Source organism: Schistocerca piceifrons, chromosome 2 (assembly GCF_021461385.2).
Source record: "Schistocerca piceifrons isolate TAMUIC-IGC-003096 chromosome 2, iqSchPice1.1, whole genome shotgun sequence".
Lineage (NCBI taxonomy): Eukaryota > Metazoa > Arthropoda > Insecta > Orthoptera > Acrididae > Schistocerca > Schistocerca piceifrons.
The window spans coordinates 158,230,370-158,250,519 of record NC_060139.1 but is presented as its reverse complement, the minus strand read 5'-3'; positions in this window follow the sequence as shown (position 1 = coordinate 158,250,519).

Sequence of the window (20,150 nt, the reverse complement as noted above, 5' to 3'; positions counted from 1 at the left end):
TATTACACGCAGTGTGGCTTGTATGTTACCAGTCAGGACACTACGGAGACGACGCTGCTCTCGGTCATGAAGGCCGTCAGCCACTTCGATGTCCTGGTGACAGGTAATGCCTGAAAACTTTGGTACTCCCGGCATTACTATGGATATCGTTTAGTCTCAACTACCATTCCGCGTTCAAAGTCTGTTAATTTCCGACTTGTGGCCGTAGTCACGTCAGAAACCTTTCACATGAATCAACTGAACACAAACGGCATCTCCGATAATCCACTGCCTTTTAATGACTCGTGTACTGGGCACTACCACTATCTGTATATGTGCATATTGCTATTATATGTGCAGATTGCTATCCTCTGACTTTCATCACCTCGGGGTTTACACTATGTGATCAAATGTATACGTAAACCCGGCTGAAAATGACTTAAAATTTCGTGACTTGTTTATGAAATACTGTGCTACTAAGTCACTATCAGGGAGGTTATGTAGGCAGAAGAGTCACTATTTAAAGCTTCCCTTGATTATTTATCTTTGTACAGTCAATCTACGTTTGCAGAAATGAGAAAACAGCTTCAGAACTTTGACGGGCCTTATAAACAGAAAGCTAACATATGCTCAAAACAATCCATTGCCTTCACGAAGTAATATATTCACTGTGCAGTACACAAGTATTAGACAGCGAGGGCATTATTTTCGTTGGGCTAACTTTATCGAAATAGAGTGGAGTGGGACAATTTTCTGTTCAATTTACGGGTCAGGTCGCATGTATAAATTGCCCATGGTTCATTAGAGTTATACATTCTTCATACATTGATGTCCTGTTTAAGGGTCGAAGGAAAATCAGGGTTTAAGGTCTCGCTTGCGTTTCATTGTACTTGTCTGGCTGGCGAGCCTTTTCTCATGAGAAAAACACGATTCCATACCTCGAAACAACACATCTTGGAATTTTCATCAAGTGAAATAGTGGATCGGAACCTACTTTGAACCAGAGGAGTGGCGGTGAAATTCGATTAAAAATGGGTTGCCTCCTATTACCACACTGAAGCAACCACCAGCTGCCTAGAGGAGACAGTGAAATTCTCTACTGCATTAAGGAATAGCGAACAAACCAACAAAGAAGTAATACATGATACATAAAATAATAGGATCAGAAATTCGTGATAGAAATTGGATACATTGTAAAGGGTTGAGTTTTATCGAAGAATGTGGCAATTTGTACATGGAATTACACATTGTGTTCAAAAGTATCCAGACACCCCTAAAACATACGGTTTTCATATTAGGTGCGTTGTGATCACACCTACTGCCAAGTACTCCATATCAGCGACCTCTGTAGTCATTAGACATCGTGAGAGAGCAGAATGGGGTGCTCCGCGGAACTCACGAACTTCGGAAGTGGTAGGGTGATTGGGTGTCACTTGTGTCATACTCCTGTACGCTAGACTTCCATATTCCCAAATATCCCTAGGCCCACTGTTTCCGATGTGATAGCGAAGTGAAAAATTGAAGCACTAAAGCGTACAGGATGACCTTCCTTGTCTGTTGAGTGACAGAGCCTTCCGACAACTGAAGAGGATCGTAAGGTGTAATAGGCAGGCATCTTCCAAGACGGTCACACAGGAAATCCAAACTGCATCAGGATCTACTGGAAGTACTATGATAGTTAGACGGGAGATGAGAAAACTTAGATTTCATGGACCAGCCTCTGCTCATAAGCCACACATGACGCCGGTAAATGCCAAACGACGCCTCACTTGGTGTAAGGAGCGTACAAATTGAACGCTGGAACAGTGGAAAAACGTTGTATGGAGTGACGAATCACGTTACACAATGTGGCGATCCGAAATCAGGGTGTAGGTATGACGAATGCTCGGTGAAGGTCAGCTGCCAGCGTCTGTAGTGCCAATAGTAAAATTCGGGGATGGCGATGCATTTTTCAACACGATCGAGCACCTGTCATAATGCACGGCCAGTGGCGGAGTGGTTACGCGACAATAACATCTCTGTACAGAACTGGCCTGCATAGAGTTCTGATCTGAATTCTGCAGAAATCTTTGGGATGTTTTGGAACACCGACTTCTTGCCAAGTCTCACCGACCAACATCGATACCCCTCCTCAGTGCAGCACTCCGTGAAGAATGGGCTGCCATTCCCCAAGAAACATTCCAGCACCTAACTGAACGTATGCGTGCGAGAGTGGAAGCTATGACCAAGGCTAAGGGTGGGCCAACACCATATTGAATTACCGATGGAAGGCACCACGAATTAGTAAATCATTGGGATGAAATGATGATGAAGTCGACACAACACCCAGTCCCAGAATGGATAAAATCCCCTACCGAGCCGGGAATCGAACCTGGGACACTTAGGACGGCAGTCCGTCATGCTGACCATTTATCTATTGGGGCGGACAGTACTACCATAGTAACAGTGCACTAGTATTTGAGAGCTGCTGTAATCAAGATCCCATCTGAACATTGTAAGATCTCTAGTACAAATAACTACATAGTCTACTGTAAATTGTTTGTCAGCTTGCTATTTAATTATTTGAGACTGTAGCAAGAAATCCAGTACCTAACAGCTCCTTTGGCTATTCTTAATGATCAGCTACTGTTGAATTGACGCAATAAATGCCGTTCTTGTACCAGTGCTTGCCTCTGGTGGTAGATGAAATCAATGTACGACAAAATTACAGTCGATCTGCAATCGACTTTTCCCTGTAATCTGTTGCAAAGTTTGTTAACGTCGCAAAATCTACTGCAGAATAAAAGGGCCTTTCTACAGCAATGAGTGTTTGTCAAAATACTGCACGGTACTAGTAATACATAACAACAACAACACCTGAGGAAGCATAATATTTGATGTAACTACTATAGAACACAAATACGAAGATAAACTATACGAAACGAATCCGAATGCCTGTTTCTTAACTTACTGTGACGTACCATGAAATAAATGTGTAAAATAAGGTACAGCAAAAGCATTGGGGATTGAGATGTCATAGAGGGAGCTAGATCCGTTGATCAGTAGGTGGGTTTTAATCGGATAACGGACGACGGGTGAAACCCGCAGCGCCGTTCACATAAGGTGAACTTGGAACCTATCGCGTGTGCCTCTTTTCGTCTAGATAATCGTAAAAACTAATGAAATGTGGATGACATACACTGATATGATAAAACATTAGGACCGCCTGCTCATTGGCGTGTTGTTCCACCTTTTGAACGCAATACAGCGAGGGTTTTGGGTAACATGGATTGAACGAGTCCGTAACGGTTGTTACACGGTATGTGGCTCCAGACTACTACGCACTGGATCTACGCACAGGTCACGCAGCTGCTGAAAATTGCGGACCGGTTGTTTGTGGGCACTCCCAGTTCCGTTTCATAAGTGTTTTCTCAGATACAGATCAGTCGATTATTGTGACCAAGACAACTTGAATTCATTGTAATGCTCCTGAAAGCCCTGAAGCTCGGTTATGTCTTCGGGACATGAATCCTTATCCTGCCGGATGGTGTCGTCTAATTGAAGACGCCATTAAGTATGAAGGGATGCTGGTGGTCTGCAATAATGTTCACGTATTCCTTTGCTGTCATGCTGCTTTCAATTATTATCACAGATTGGATGGAACGTCTGGCGGTTACCCCCATACTATAGTACTGCTCCCACCAACCTGCGTCCATGGTGCCGTGCCTGTAACGAGCAGTCGTTCGCCTAAATCCTACAAGACGGCATATCCGTAGACGATGATCGACCTGCTCTGACAAGATATATGTTTCATCCAACTAGGCGACATGTATAAACTGATTCACAGTCTTGTCTCAATGATTCCATCCCCACTGCAGTCGTAACTGACGGTTAGTCAGTATGGGTTAATACTGAGGTCGACTGCTGCGGGGTTCCGTGTTCGAAAAAGAAAGAAAGAAAGTTGTTAGTACCGTTTCACAGAAATTCGTAGTGCTCATAAACTTAAAATTTCGCTAACAGATTTTCAGGGAACACGAGAACGGCTACAAATAAATGAACGCTAAATTTGAAATTTTTGGGAAGGTTCTATGGGACCAAACTGCTGATTTCATCGGTCCCTAGACTTACACAGTACTTAATCTAACTTAAACTAACTTTCGCTAAGGACAACACACACACCCATGTCCGACGGAGGAGAGCAGCGCGAACCAATACAAGGCGACTAGTGCTAATTATTGTTATTAGATCAAGAGGACGAACACACTATTTGACCTAAAAAGGGTGATGTAAGGAACATAGATTACGACACATTTGGAAAAGTTCGAAAAAGAATGGGGCCGTTGTGTGAACCAGCATTGGACGCTATCGTCAGATCTGCCACGTCTCACAGATCAAGCTAGGCGCCGAGCGCCAAGATCCGTGATGAGGTAAACAATCTACACCTTGTAACCCCGTCGTGGTTTCAACGTCCTCCAGCCAGGTACCATAGATGCTGTCACAGCTCGAACGGCGACGTAGCTTCATTGTCACGTAGAAGGTCTTTCACAGACGTTGGGCCATACCACTGTCAGGGTCGCTATCTCAGTGAATTTCGAGATTTGCAACTTCTACTGCCCCTAGAATAAGTCCCAATTCGTCCCTACTCCGTCTTAATACTTTCCTTAGCGGGCCACTTACCCATTTCGGTAGTCTAACCCGTTAGGTTTGTATGTTTGGGGCACAATGCGTAAATTTGACCCGAGATTTCGTAGTTAAGATTATCATTGTAATAGCATCAACACTTAACACGGTTAAATATATCAGTCATTCAGTGTAAGAGCACTTTTTTACACACATGAAGATTTAGTTGGTTGTATCTTACGATATTGAATAGATATTTAACGAGGACCTATAATTGAAATTTCCAAAGTAACTTCAGTAACTAATGCAACAAATTGTTTTGTGATAGTAGGTTGGTTTGATTGGAGTTCCCAGTCCACCATACTATTACACAATCTTCTGGCTAAGAATCCTATTTTTCAACTAAATCTCTATCAATGCGACGCCTTACGCCCCCTTACCTTGTTGGCCTGAAATCCCACATGGTACAACTCAACCGGTCGACGTCGGAGCCAACGTCTTGCTGCATCAGAACGTCCGCTTCACCCACGTACTGCTTCCCGCCGAGTACGTCCTTCACGGGGCCAAACAGATAGAAGTCGGGAAGAGGGAGATCCTGGCTGTAGGGTGTATGAGTAAGAGCAGTCCAATGAAGTGGACGAGTGCGTGAGCGCTACCGACTGAAACCTCAGCTGACTAGCGAGGTGTTGGATCGTGATTCATCAGTCTGCACGTCCCAACACTGCAGCAGCCACAGCTCTGTGAGTTCGGTCGGTCTGCGAGAGAACACACAGCTTTGCTTGACCTTGTTGCAATGATGATGGACGCCTCGCCCAACGACTCGGCGTGCTTTTGTCCGCCGCTATGTTTCAGTAGACATTCTGCAAGTGCCTACGGATATCTGCGATGCTCTCGTTTCCCGTCAAGGGAAACTCTGTGACAGCTTTCTGCTTCCAAACGCACCTCCATTACAGACGTCATTTTGAAGGCTAGGGACACCGCCACCACCTATCGGAACTTCATGAAACTATAGAGTCTGAAGCGTTAATATTCAACGATGCCCCACAGCGAATTCTGCATGTTTTTACCAAAACTGGGAGAGAAAAGAAGTGTGCTGCATTACTTACTGAGCGCCCCTCGCCGGACGCAGTGGCCGAGCGGTTCTAGGCGCTTCAGTCTTAGGTTAGTTAGGTTTAAGTGGTTCTAAGTTCTAGAGGACTGATGACCTCAGCTCTTAAGTCCCATAGTGCTCAGAGCTATTTGAACTGAAAGGCAACAGATAAATGTTAAAAAATATATAGTTACTTTTTTACTAGAGGTTCTGGAACTGGTGAACATGGGCATTTCGAGACAGTGTTGCCACTTCACAAGGAGTTCCATCAGAGATGAATAACCAGTGCATGAGGCGTACCGTTTTTATGTCGGACACAGTGTATTAGAAAGAACTTTATTTTTCCTATAATAATGTTCCAAAAGGGCAGCAAATGATCCAAATACATCAATCATAGTACGGGATAAGCGTAGTATACATACAGAAGAACAGACAGGCATCGTCCGAGCAGGCCTTGAAGGCCAAATGTACCGCCCGACCGTCGTGTTCAAATGGTTCAAATGGCTCTGAGCACTATGGGACTTAACATCAGTGGTCATCAGTCCCCTAGAACTTAGAACTACTTAAACCTAACTAACCTTAGGACATCACACACATCCATGCCCGAGGCAGGATTCGAACCTGCGACCGTAGCAGTCGCGCAGTTCCGGACTGAGCGCCTTAACCGCGAGACCACCGCGGCCGGCGACCGTTGTGTCATCCTCAGGCGTCACCGGCTGCGGATACGGGGGGTCACACCGTTCTCCCTCCGTTGTCAGTTTTCGTGACCGGTACCGCTACTTCTCAATCAAGCAATTGGTCTCACAAGGACTGACAGCTCCCGCTGGCCAACACCACGTCGCAGATCCGGAATGTGACCCATCCAAGTGCTAGCCAACCCCGACAGAGCGTAACCTCAATGATCTGACTCAAATCTGTGTTATTGCTATGTCGTCCGAACAAGACACAACTAGGGCAAAAGTGCCACGGGCGCAAAGATGCGAGTTGGTGCCAATGCCATAGAGACTCGTCACGGGTGGCGCTGAGGATGCAGATACCGACTTCGCATTGGTCGTTTACCGGCCGTGTACAATCCGCCAATGACCGGACGACAACGGACAGAAGCCTAATCAGAAGACAAATGGTTCAAATGGCTCTGAGAACTATGGGACTTGACGTCTGAGGTCATCAGTCCCCTAGTACTTACAACTACTTAAACCTAACCTAAGGACATCACACATATCCATGCCCGAGGCAGGATTCGAACCTGAGACCGGAGCGGTAGCGCAGTTCCAGACTGAAGCGCCTAGAACCGCTCGGCCACTCCGGTTGGCCCTCGGAAGACAGAGGAACAGCTCTCGCCCACTTGGTTATAGATCAACGTCCAGAGCTGACAGACAGGGAAAGTCGTTCAGTGAAATGAAACGAGCGTTTGGCGCCATTGGCCGGGAGGCCCCTTGCGGGGCAGGTCCGGCCGCCTTGGTGCAGGTCTTATTACATTCGACGCCACTTTGGGCGACCTGAGCGCCGGATGGGGATGAAATGATGATGAAGACAGCACAACACCCAGTCCTTGAGCGGAGAAAATCCCCGACCGAGCCGGGAATCGAACCCGGGCCCGTAGGACGGCAAACCATCACGCTGACCACTCAGCTATCTGGGCGGACGTCGTTTAGTGAACTGTTAGAAATGAACACACAGTTTTTGTAAACTGCGTTTGCTGCGTACTCTGAAGTTTTCCTTCGATTATTTGCAATTAGCCGTTGAGGGCCTTTTGTGTTATATTACAAGCAGTGTTGCAGATTACATTATTCAGCTGCTCACAAAGTCAAGTGAACCTTTTAACTCATTTGTGTGACTTCGTAACTAATTTGCTGGAGTGTTGTAGAACCCTATTACTTGATCCTTGCGCATAGCTGTGTAATAGTGGTAGGGAGAAATTGTCTTTGCGTGGTTTCACAAACTCGCAACGTCGGTCTGCTGTAGCAACAATGGCAATTTGGCCTCCATAGCAGTAACGACGGGGCCTAAAAGAAACTGGTGACGAAGGGTTACTAAAGATATACTTACACAAGATAATTCTGTAATTATCGCAGTTTCTTGACATAGTTCCAGCAAAAGACGAGGAAGGTACTTTGGATCTCTTTTCCTATATCCTCTCCAAATTCTGTGTTTACCCTACTCCGACAGTTCACTTTCTCCATTGCACTGTGTTTATACAAACTTCGTAATGCTGTTACAGAGGGCGTAAGCGTTTCCAAACTGTCATCCACACTAGAAAGTGGAATTCTTGGCTTACATACACCAAGTCGCTGACGTCGGTATTTGCAGAATCCCTCCGGGTCTCTGAGGTGGGAGGCAGGAATACCTGTGGTAGCGGCATGCCAGGGGTGCAGTCGCTCCAGAGTGCCTGCGAATAATTCCCCCGGCAGCTGGGCGAACACAATAAGAGCCACTTGGGTGGAAGGGAAGCCAGCGGGCGCGCCAGATAATTGTATTTGCGCTGAGCCGACGGGCTCTCATCCCCGCCCCCAGACGCTACCCTCTCCACGTGCTGCGTTCTCAGCAAGTTCAATTTTAAACAGTTATATCTCCACACACACACACACACACACACACACACACACACACTCGCCCTTGTTTGCGGGCGGCAGAGGCCTTCACGTTGGAGCCTAAACGCAAGCTACCTATTTTACGGCCGCTCGGGCAAACAGAAATGTTGGCAATTTGCTCTGCCAGCTGGAGTCGTCTACCACAAGAAAATAGTTTACTGACCAGTGCGTTTGCATGCTGATAGCGAGTAAGGAATTACTAGGGAGGGCCAAAATCATCCACACATTTTCAGCGTGTTGTTAACCCGCAGAATAATGTGCTAGGTGTAGCCAGGTAAAAACTGAGACGCCTTCCCTGGTAGCGCAATATGTCACGAAACGGAGCAACGTCCAAGTCCGGGGCTCTGAACCGTCTAGTGCCAACGCAGAAAACGACTTGATAGGGGAAGAGGTTACGTCAGTGTGGCCATCACGCGCTGTGAAGTAACTGGCTTATTCAGAAGTGAAGGATGCTCATTCAGGAAGCTGACGAAGAGGAAGGAGTTAGCCTGAGCCTCTGAAGAGTGATGTGGAATGTTACGGCTCTGACTAGGTTCCTTCAGGAACTGACTAAATAAGAAGAGCAGAGTGAATGGCGGCTATCTTCGAAGTCTGTCTGCATATATTTTTTGCATCTGTGTGGCGGGGATACCTTCTGTGTTAGAGTCAATTCCCAATTTCGCTGTTCCAGTCGCGCAAGGTACGCAGAACAATTGCTGCGAATCGTCTGCATAGACTCGAATCTCTCTCATTCTGCCTTCCTGGTCTCTTCAAGAAATACACGCCAGAGGATGTAGTGCGTCCGTGGACTCTTCTAGGAAGGCTATCGGAACTTTTAACAGTAAACCTTTCCCTGATGGAGAATGCTTATTTTTCACCGTCTGCCACAGTAGTTCGCTAACAGCGAACCTAAACTGTTTTTTTTACGCAATTTCGGGTAAATACAGTTTTTTGAGCGATCTTGTAGCCAAGGGAAACCTTGAGCAAATGTTTGTGGAAAAAAATGTCGATATGGGGAAACTGATGAAGTATTCTATCTGCCTGGCCATACCTTAATAACATCTTTGATATTTTACGTCATAAAACATATCCTTAATTATTTAATTATTCACTAGATGTCACTCCCTTCAAATCAATCGATATATCTTCCCCTTTGGGGAAGTCGTTGGGCTCACCACGGTATCCAGCCGCTGTGGCCGAGCGGTTCTAGGCGCTTCAGTCCGAAGCCGCACTGCTGCTTCGGTTGCAGGTTTAAATCCTGCCTCTGGCATGGATGGGTGTGATGTCCTTAGATTAGTTAGGTTTAAGTTGTTCTACGTCTAGGGGACTGATGACCTCAGATGTTAAGTCCCATAAAGCTTACAGCCATTTGAGCCATTTTTTTAGCTCACCGCGGTCATACTTATCTGTAATATGACTGTAATGCGTTCATGCCCAGTTTCAAGTGTATGGAATGTCTTTGGGCATTCGCTGTCGCACGCACTTCTTAGGAGACGGCATATTACATTTCGTCGTTTCATTTAAAGTTGATATTTAATAGATTTTACATTAAAACGTATGTCCTATGAATATACACAGTTTCCAATATTGAGGATATCTCGAAAAGTCATTGTGCAGGTATTTTTTGTTATAATTAAATGTAATCTAATGAGAAATCGGTTGTTAACAGCCTACAGGGGATGTAAATGGAAAAAGCTGGCACTGATTTATGTGTTGACAGTTGCATAGTGATATAGATGTTGAGTCACTATCTAGAAAGAATTATGAAAAGGGCATAAAAAACGCAAATGTGGCGCCCCTTGGATAGGTTACTTTTTTTCTGGTCAGTTTATGAATTGTTATTTACAAACTACTAATTTCAGTTTATGTGATACAATTTTTTGGTACGTATGATAATTTTACTTCCACAAATTCGTAATTTCACCTCTTCTAGAAGCCAACATTGATATTAAATACAAAGTTAAAGAATCAGGTAAAATATATTTAGATAAAAGTTGCCGAAATTGATTTATATTGGGCCATTTTTTCTCGTAAGGGGGATTATCGAAAACTCAGTTCGGAAACGCTGTTCGCCAGGCTAATTTCTGACGTTTTCGCGCCTGCGTATTGAACCTATAAGAGACCTATTCCTCTTATTTACATCTTCTCTATTTCTTCTGGCAATCCCATCTGATGCGGATTCTACAGTGACGAGCAATATTCAGGTATTTGTCGAACGAGTGTTTTGTAAGCTACTTCTCTTGTTAATGAACTAGGTTTCTTGAGGATTCTTTCAATGAATCTTGACTCAAGCCGTGTTGTGCTAGATTTTGATCCTCTGATTGGCGTCCCGCGGACCGGACTGATGGTCCACTCTGTTGACATGGTGACCGTTTGGGCCTCTCAATGTATTCGGAGCAGTATGCACGAAAGCATCTACTGTAGCTCATTTCTGGTTTTTAAGAGAGACTGTATGGGACGGTGGGTAAAAATAATATAGTTGTGGTTCGCCGTCATTCTACGAGAGCCTGGCAACTAGTTTTGTTGTCAGCCAGAAAGCGATGGAGAACTTACGAACCATAGTTTCCAGGCAGCATTCTTGTACATCCCACTGAAAGAAATGTTTCTGTTCTCTATGCGCTTAGCGGGATCGGGAATTCTAACTGATAGAAATATTAATTAAATGTTCTCACGCACAACATGAAGTATTCATTACATTCATACGGACGGTAAATCTCTCTATCCTAAACAGCACAATAAACGGTTCAGAGGCGACCTCTATGGTAAGTTCCTACCAAAGTGTCTTTCGCCCTGCCTACTAATACTCAAATTAAATACTTAAAATAAATGTTAGCCACAAAAGTGGAAAATAATTGTCACTACTTGCCACGCGGATTTGTAAATATCACGGACGTACACTAACAGTTACTTTTGCGAAAACTAATCCATCCAGGATCGCGAGTTCACTATTAATTATTACTGAAAAGCGGCGTTTTGTCACATCATCTGAGGTAGGGCGCACTCCGGCGTTTGGATGACGCGGATCTTACAGTGGCTGGATGAGAAGTGAAGTCTCGACTTGCCTCTAGGACTGTGTTTATATATGGGGCGCAGCGGACGGCCTAGGGAACACCTGCTGTCAGCTGTCTTCTGCACACGGCAGCAGTCTCTAAACGGCCTGTTTCCCTTCCACATTATATTTAATAACAAAGTTATGAATTAATTTAGAATTTTCTAAATTTTTGCCTGCGTGTAGGTAAGGTGATCGTAGGTTGTGTTCCAAAAATGAACAGCGTAGAAAAAGAAGTGATAACACTTTCCGCGTGACCTGACCATCATTTTGCAGGACAATGCTCAAGCACGTACAGTGCAAGCTGTTACTGATTTGTTAGACTTATGGGGCTGCTAAGTGTTATACCACCTACCGCACTCCCCAGATTTAAGCTCTCGTAAGTTCATCTCGATTTCTAAACTGAAGGAAACACTTCATGGCATTCGCTTCAGAACTACTACAAATTCGTCGGGCAATAGACCGCCCCTCTCGAACTGTCAACACAACAGGCACTGCTAAGAGTATCCTACGACTTCCGCATCGCTGGCAACGGGTTATACATAATGATGGTGACTACCCTGGAGGTTAGTAAAACTTTGAACCACGTATCTATTTTATATGAAGACAGTATCTGTTCATTCGGACATGTCCTGCCTACTAATACTCAAATTAAATACTCAAAATAAATGTTAGACGCCGAAGTGGCAGGAATGTAGTGTGTGGACATTAAGTTGGGATCGTGCGTCTCGCAGGAAGCGTGCAAGGGATGAATCCCTGCAGTCACACTATCCTCTGTGCCGTCGGTGGCTCAAATGGATGTCGGCATGGTACCTCAGCGTGTTCGGTTAGTGGGTTGAGAACCTTCTGCAATAAAACAAACAAACTAAGTGAACTGACCAACGAACAACCTGAACGAGTGTCATCGGACGTCCGCCACGAAAAAAATTAGACGAAGAAACAACAAAAAAAACAAAAGATGGATAGAGCGTCTGTGCTATGTAACCAGGAGATCCTGGTTCGAGTCCCAGTCGGGGCACACATTTTCAACTGTCACCTTTGATGTATATCAACGCCTGTAGGCAGTTTATGGTCTTGATTTAATTATCTTTTCATTCGTATCTATTTTGTACGATCTGTAAATAAATGGTCGCCACTGTCAAAGTTCCAACCATCGCTTAATCGATGAAATTGTTCCTCTAAACAAGCTTAAAAGATCTAATGTAACATGCTTGCTAAGTGAACAGATGAGATCAGATTTAGAATACCAATCTCAGATAACAGAAAAAGAGTACACGGCAGAGAAGGAACTTCAGGTTCACGTTTCAGAACCATGTGCACTAGTTTGGGGTTCCACTTGACTAAATATTAGGTACATTTGTCTCTTGAATATACATAAATGGTTTCCTATTACGTATCAGGTATTTGTTGATGATACCAGTATAACTACTGAAATAATAATTTGTTGTATTCCACATATAGTATAAGTAATTGTTATCTGTATCAAAGGAAAGCGAGAGGTGTATTACTTTAATGAGGAAACAATTCAGAAGTTCTGTACACAATCCGAAACGAATACACTGCAGAGCCCCGACAGCGAAGTTAACACGAGAACACACAATAACAGAATAAGGCTGACTGCACCCCGCCGCGTGATTATACGAGGTAGATTGCTCTTCAGTCTCTCGAGGATGCTCTCTCAATGGGCTGCGCTCATCAGCCACCCTGCGGTGATGCCTTCAATGTTTGGTCGTACGGCCGCCTGGCAGCAGCGCCAGAGCCGCTCGGCGTTAGGACATGTGTTGTATCGTGAGGGTAGCAGCCACCACGTTGTCGGTACGATACGAATGGTAATGTAGTGTTACCACGGTTCTCTCACCTTGGAGGGACTGTGCAATCCTGTTGTCCCTACCCTCACAGCATGGTACAACGCGGTACACAGGAAAGCGGTGTCCATGCCCTGAATACCAACGACAGGCGCCCTCTGTGAGGACGGAAACACCAAGAGGCCACAATCAGGGAGTAGTGCCGGAAGAGACCCTGTTGGTGGCGACTCTTTCGCATGCAGGTGCCAAATAATACAATTCCAGCCACGGTGGAGAGTGGGGGGATAGAGCGATAGTGCGATGCCAGCCTTATGAGACATATGAGAGGATTGGTGACCGAGAGGTAGGGGGGTGGGGGGAGAGGCGCAGACTACTTGATCCACGGGGACGTCTCTTAGGGGGCCGGAGCAGGAACTGCCTAGGACGGCATCTACAAACCGTCCGCCGCTCCTGCCTCTGCAGAAGGTCGTCCGACCGTGGGCGCCGACGCTAATGCTGAGGGTTCGAAAAAACTGCTAAAGAATGTATGGTGAATTACGACGACCTGATGTGTTTTCTGGTGTGGGAATCCAGCTGATGGAGGGGTACTTTCCTGCGGACTCTCACAAACATTGCTCAAATCAGACATATAATCTCATTTTTGCTGTGTTTGCTCAGATGTTCTTCGACAATTTCCAGATGTGTTTGTGATCGCGAGTTACTCCACCAGTACCAGTGTTGAGTCGAAGACCATTTATAGTCACCTTCTCTGGAACCGTCGAGAAACGTATTGGATGACTAACTCCTCAGGGCATCATCCTCTGCTTGCCAGGGCATGTTTTATTATTTTCGACTAGTAGCTGTCTGGCTACCTTGTTGTTGTTGTCCGGCCGTTGTGGACGACCTTTCGCTAATTATCACTCAGGGCAATGGTTTGATTATTGTCCGCTTCTGTGTTGTATTCCGCAGCATGATTAAGATGGTCATTCATTGGCATGCTACGGTCGCAGGTTCGAATCCTGCCTCGGGCATGGATGTGTGTGATGTCCTTAGGTTAGTTAGGTTTAAGTAGTTCTAAGTTCTAGGAGACTGATGATCTCAGATGTTAAGTCCCATAGTACTCAGAGCCATTTGAACCATTTTTTTTTTTGCGGCAGGCGTGCTGACTAAAGCGGACGACAGCCAACGCAGAGCGTTGACCAGCTGTGTTATGACGACCCGCAGGACTCTGCTACTCACAACCTCATCCCGAGGTTGCTGGCGCCTCCTCCAGAGACTACCACACTATTTTGTCAGACATGAATACAACTCTGTGTCAAAAGAGAAGTTTTACTAGCGGTTCGCTGCTTCATTCCAGTCTCCACCACTAATAATCAACGTCCTTGCAAAAGAATGGCGTTGCTTCATGACTTTCGCACAGCTGTTTCCTCCGCTACGGTAGAGGTCGCCTCCACGGCTTCTGCAATATTTATTAAAGAATCGTGGTTCAACGTGTAAATTGATTTTCTGTGTTTTAAATTTTCCATTTGAACGCACTTGGTCTGGGAGCCCACAAACTTGCGCGTTCTTGGCAATAAGACGGATTTCGGTTTGCGCGACGCCACGCCCCCTTCTGCACCTCCATACTTCATGTAAATCTAAGACCTCGCTAAGAATCCTTGAGCGGAAGGAGCAATGTCTCGGCTGTAGGGTGGGTGTTCCAGCAGCTGGAAACCTAGTTGTATGTTGGTTTCAAGGTTTGTTGAGCTGTGTGCGAATGTGTTTTGCCATGCAACAGCAACGCTTTCTTTGGCAACTGACTTTCTGCAGGGGTAAACGCACAGGTAATACGCCAGAAAAAGTAAATTAAATGTAAATTTCTAAAACAACAAAACTGAAAATATTCCGGTTTTATTAATAAAACACATAAGGGATTGGAAAGAATGCATTCGATTTCTGCGAATTTCTGGCTTTTGCTTGTTCACAACTGTTCATAATGAGAGGCTTCATTGATGGTTGTTCCGTTATATATTCTTCCACTACAGATTCATTTGCGTCTGAGTCGCCTTCCTTGTTGAAACGGAGGAATTCAAGAATCCCGAACAGCACTGCAAATAAGAGCTGCATCCAGAATACCTTTAACGATAATTTTAGCTGAAATATTATTTAAGAAAGATATGAGACAGTAACAACGATACTGAAATTGAGTATATTGAAATGAATGTGAAGTCAAAACTAAACTCAAAGAAAAAGCTGCCTTGCACGAAACGTACCTTTGCTATTGACTTTGTAATGAATATCTGTTATTCCGCTAAACATAATTAATTACTATAGCACTCTGTAAGTATGCTAAAAGATAACGAAAACAGGAGGAGTGTATTTAAAACAATTCGCATCGAACGTTACTCGTTTGCCACTATAAAGAGCCTCTGGACGTTTATCTATTATGTATATGTTTACCCATTTCTTCCACATCCTTTCCTACGAATCATTCTGCCAGAGGCTAAGTTTGTTTTGTTTGCAGATTATACAAATATTTCAATAAATAATAAGTTATGTTCAAATTTACAAAAGGCTGATAATTAAATTTTCACTCACGTTAATAAATGGTTTAAAGCCAATTCACTGTCATTAAACTTAGAAAATACCCAGTGTATACAGTTCAGAACCTGTGCGAGGTTTCCTTCCAGCATGTGTGTAGAATATGAAGCCATGTAGATAGAAGAGGTTAACAGTGTTAAGTTTCTGGAATTACCACTTGATAATAAATTCAGTTTGAAAGGGGTACCAAAGAACTCCTGAAGTGGCTAAACAAGTCTGTAATTGCAATGCGCATGATATCAGACGTAGGAGATGTAAATGTACTTTATTTACTTTAATTCTATTACGTCATATGGGACCAATTTCTGGGATAGCTTATGAAGCCTAGCAAAAGTTCTTAGAGTGCGAAGGCATGAATTAAGACTCATTTGTATTGTAAATTCAAGGACATCACGTAGAAACCTCTTCAAGGAACTGGTATTCTAATCACAGCTCCTTCGTATATTTATTCCTTAACGAAATTTGTTACCAATAATGTGTCTCTCTCTCCAACCAATATTTTAATACATGGTAACCATACTAGGAATAATAACAAACCACATAAAGAACTAAAGTCATTTACCTTGGTCCAAAAATTGCGATTCATTTCCAATAAATTACAACACTCATTAAAAACTTGGTTTCAGATAAAACACAGTTAAAACAGAGTTTGTTAGACGTTTTGGTAGGCAACTCCTTTTACTCTATAGATGAATAACAGGGACTGCTAGACTACCTTAAGTAAAAACGTCTGTTAAATTTAAGTTTTCGCAGCACTTGGTCATAATCGAAGATTAGATATTTTGTGTATGATAAATTTATTATAAGTGCATAACTGTGTTTCAGTCTAACGGTGTATTAATTCTGTAAATATCAGCAGGTCCAGTTTACTGAAATGCATTCATGTATCGTGACAGTCTCCTGACAAATGATCAGGGAACTGAGTATTACATTCACATGTTCTATGTTTTTATGGTACGCTTTACGACATGTTCCATCCCATTTCAGGGTCTTCGGATCGAAACTAAAGAAAAGGAAAGAAAATTGAATGCTTTATTGACATTTTTTTCGGAGGTTCAGTGGGGAAGCAGAGGAAACAGCAGTAAGTCTGAGTTTTACCACTCTAGCTATAATCTTATAGCCGACTATACGTATATCAGAGAAAAAAGTCATGGTCACAGATGTATTGTTTCCGCCAAACCGACTCGGAAAGGATTGGCCCCCTTGGACGTACCGGGGCCGTTTCTTCCCCACTTCACCGTTAGGGTGCTACCTGTAAAAGACCCGACAGCAACACACTTTCATCCCGATCACTTAGGTACGTGTATGAGAAACTGCTCTGTTGAGACATAACTTGAACTAAAATATGCGAGATAAGGTACTGGTGTAAGTAACGCTGGAAGGTCGGGTCGTATATCGAATGTGAATTGCTCTGTCGCAAGAGCACTTGACCGCAAAATCCAAACGTTCCGACCGGCCACTTTCATTTGATCTGCTGCTGCCGGCCTCTTGTTACGTTCAATACTAACTGTTAGTCGTATTTGGTACCGATTGCTCACACTTCAGCTGTATTCTCCGATGTTTTAGTTAGAATACAACGTCGTGCATGAGACCTCCCTGTGCTCCATATCCCTTCCCGTTCCCCCACTCAAACCGTTCCTGCCGTATGTTCGCTAGTGCCTCTTCCTACCGTACCAAATACGTTTCCTGAGGCCGTGTATGCTGACGAGGCGAAACATTATGACCAGCTGCGTAATGGCTTATTTGTCCGTTTTTGGAACGAAATACATCACTGATTTAGCATATCAGGGATCCGACAGTTTTTTTTGGTAGTTTTGTGGAGGTATGTGGCATTCTATATCCACGCGCAGGTCATGTAATTCGCGTAAATAACGGGTCGCTTATGTATGCATTGGTGGCTTCGATTGCGACCCAGACGGATTCCATAGCGTGTACATCAGACGAATTTGAAGTTATCAGGTGAGTTCACTATAATGCTCCTGAATCCACTGTAGCACGATTTTTGCTCCGAGACGCGGACAATTATACTACTTGTAAGCGTAATGCCATATCGCTGGCTTAGTTGTGGAGTATCTTGGAGGGCAGCCGCGCCTGTAGAGGGTCGATAGCGGGACAAATGGCTCTGAGCACTATGGGACTCAACTGCTGAGGTCATCAGTCCCCTAGAACTTAGAACTAGTTGAACCTAACTAACCTAAGGACATCACACACATCCATGTCCGAGACAGGATTCGAACCTGCGACCGTAGCGGTCTTGCGGTTCCAGACTGCAGCGCCTTCAACCGCACGCCCACTTCGGCCGGCTGAAAGCGGGACACGTAACTGTTATGTTGTGTAGTGTGTAGCTCTGCATGTGGGAGACATTGTTAGTATGGAAGTTGAAGTGTTGCTACGAGTGCTATTGCAGTAAAATGATAAAGTAAGTAAATGATTCAGAGGAAAGTGCGTCAAGAGGTAAGTTAAGGAGTGTAGGACGTCAAACGGGCCGACTTGGAGGAGGAAAGGCACCACAGGACATTCTAATTTCCACTGTCTATACTTTTACAAATACATTCAGAAAACTCTGGTAGCATGACCAGGAAGGATTCAGGAGTCACACTCATAGCAGAGTAATTTCGAAAACATAGCAAAACAAATTTTTTTTACATGTGAAATTACATCATCTTTTCACTTGGTATTAGCTGCATTTGTTGCTGTAGGTACACTTTTCTTCATAAGTACGAGAGACTGTTCGATGAATTTTGCACAGCATACAGACCAAACTTGCAGGTGTATGAAACTCTAGAATTTCCCAAATCTGTTAAAAACTGTGGTAAAAATTGAGATAATTATCTATAAAATTCGAGTTTTCTCTGAACACAAAGTTTAAAACATAACAGCCCATTCATTTTTCCATATATTAAATAAATTCTAGAGTTTCATACACCTGTAAGTATGGTTTGTAAGCTGTGCAAAATTCATGGAAGAATCTCTCTTACTTACGAAGAAAAGTGTACCTACAGCAACAAATGCAGCTAATACCAAGTGAAAAAATGACGAAATTTCACATGTAAAAAAAATTTGTTTTGTTATGTGTTTGATATTCCTCTGCTATGAGTGTGAATCCTGAATCCTTCCTGGTCATGGTAACAGAGTTTTATGAATGTATTTGTAAAAGTATAGACAGTGGAAGGTAAGATGTCCTGTGGTGCCCCTCCTGCTCCAAATCGGCCCGTTTGACGTCCTACCCCCCTTAAAATGAACAGTGCTGCTGACAACGTATTTGTATATCCTCTCGTTGCGTGTCGTACCGTACTGTATCAATCATCCGCGCCATGTTCGGTCTCTCAGAATGAACTAACGTGAATCAGTAATACTATATACCACACAAGAGTGCAGTCTAGTGCCAGTGTCTTGTAGCGAGCGTGAGGACGTGCGTTCGATCACCGCGTTTCCCCATTATCAACAATCAGTCGCGTCGCGACGGTTACGCGCAAGCTCGTACAAGTGAGAAATAAAAACTGAAAAATTAACTTTACGACCAGTGTTATATCATTACTAGTGCCAAGGAGGACTATTACCAGATATCTGTATGTGTGACGAGCTTAAGAACTTCCGTTCGATCATTCGGTTTCCGCATCATCAACAATCACCCGCGTCCTGTCGGTCACGTGTACGCAAGTCTGAGTGATATTGTGGACTCATCCATTAACTGGGATAAACACTTATGAATTAGAATGTCAACAGTGCAACCTGCGATTTTCTTTAATCGTCTCAAAATATAGTCGATCATAGCAGACGTCGAACAGTTGTGTTTTAACGTTGAGTGGCTCCCATAAATCCGCTTGCGTATTTCGATAGATAATAACAGGCAAGCCAGCAGTAGTGTGGAGGAGAAAAGTACTACCGCCGCGGGATTATCAGGTACGTGGTGTGGACAGGGCGCACGGTCAAGGAACGACAACCAGTTTAAAGTACCCCCACCCATTTGTACTCTCAGGCGTGGTACATACTGAAAGATGACGTCATCGTCGAGGAAGACATCACGCATGAAGTATAGGGGTTCACAGCTGCCAGTGTGTCTTCGATTACTGCCACAGGTTCCATGCAAGAACAGGGTAATGTCTCTCATAGCATAATACTGTTCTCACCAGCCTGAGTCCGTGGCGCGCTGAGCGTTTCGAGCCATCATCTCGATCACAGTGTTTGTGGAGACGGCCATCGACATAGTGCAGCAAAAATGTGATTCACCCGAAGAGCCAACACTTTTCCATTGATCTAGGGTCCCGTGCCCACTGCAGTTGTAACTGACGATGTCGTTGGATCAACATGTGAATACATAGAAGTGGTCTGCTGCAATGTACGATGAACTGTGTGCTCCGAAATACTTATGCGTGCACAAGCATTGTGGTCTTTCGGCAGAGACGCCACAGATCACAATCTATCATACTTTACAGAACAGACAAGTCTCCGAACTCCACATTCTGTGAAGAGTCGTGGATTTCTCGCCATTTAGAGCC